The sequence below is a fragment of the Aplysia californica genome, unplaced genomic scaffold (assembly GCF_000002075.1).
Source record: "Aplysia californica isolate F4 #8 unplaced genomic scaffold, AplCal3.0 scaffold00040, whole genome shotgun sequence".
NCBI lineage: Eukaryota > Metazoa > Mollusca > Gastropoda > Aplysiida > Aplysiidae > Aplysia > Aplysia californica.
In genome coordinates this window covers 61165-62356 of record NW_004797310.1, presented here as the reverse complement: position 1 = coordinate 62356, position 1192 = coordinate 61165, and positions in this window count along the sequence as shown.

Genomic DNA, 1192 nt, shown 5'->3' with positions numbered 1-1192 from the left:
GATTCGAACCCGAGACCTTTGAATGAGAGGCGAACACCTTAACCTCTAGGCCACGAGAGCCCCCTGGGTTATAAAAGTGATTATGCAATATCGAAGTCGAAGGTGCCATATGAAATCAACAATTTTCCAGCTTTGAAAGGTCATAAGTTAATAAAGAAACAAAGAACAGCATCATTCAAACTTCACGGGTAGGTTGCCTTAAGTAGTGCAAAGAAATGCTGAAATTTGTGTATGTGTACATGTGCTGGCAACTACATAAAGTCATATGAGCCCCAAGGGGTGTTTAGTTTTAGTCGAGGTTTTACGGTGCTCGCAACTGCATAAGGTCATATGAGCGCCAAGGGGTGGATGTCAACAGAGAAGTCCTTACAAGGAATCAGACTTACTCTGTTCACCTCTCTAGCTTCAACAGCACAAAGTCTGCTTCGACTGTCAAGGCACCCCGGAAATAGCAGTTCATAAGAGAGTGATAAACATACAAAAGAAGTAGAGGGAAAATGACGACAGTAAGGATGAAGAAAGAAAAATCATCAGTTTAGACAATCTTTATTTGACTGAAAATTAACAAAAGTAAGACCATCGCTGTTTATTGTTTTGAGGGTGCAGACGGCTAAGACATTTCATTGGAGTAAACCAGAACATATGGTCGCTTTTAAGCACAAGAGGGCTATCCCGAAAAATGCTGTTTTGAAAAAAATCGAAGGTAAAGTTTTGCCCCTTGTTCAGTTTCTTTAAAAGACAAGGGGAGTTTTCTCTATAACCAAACAAAATAATACACACCAATGAAACCAAACATCTCCTAAAGGTAGGACAATGCCCACTTAGGTGTAGATCAAGATTTAAGATTTCTGGAACCCCCGAAATTTCGGGTTAGCCCGATTGTCCTTAAAAGCGACCGAATATTCAGATAAAACAGCATGTTCTAAATATCAGAGTTACATAGACATGGATAGTGCCAGACATGTAAACGTTCATGTACTCGAGTGCAGATGTGCTCATTCATTCATACATACTCTCTCTCTCTCTCTCTCTCTCTCTCTCTCTCTCTCTCTCTCTCTCTCTTTCTTTCTTACTCTCTCTCTCTCCCTCTCTCTCCCTCTCCCAATCTCTCTGTCTCTGCCTCTCTTTCTCCGTCTCTCTCTTTTTACTCTTTTACACATACACACACACACACACACACACACACACACAC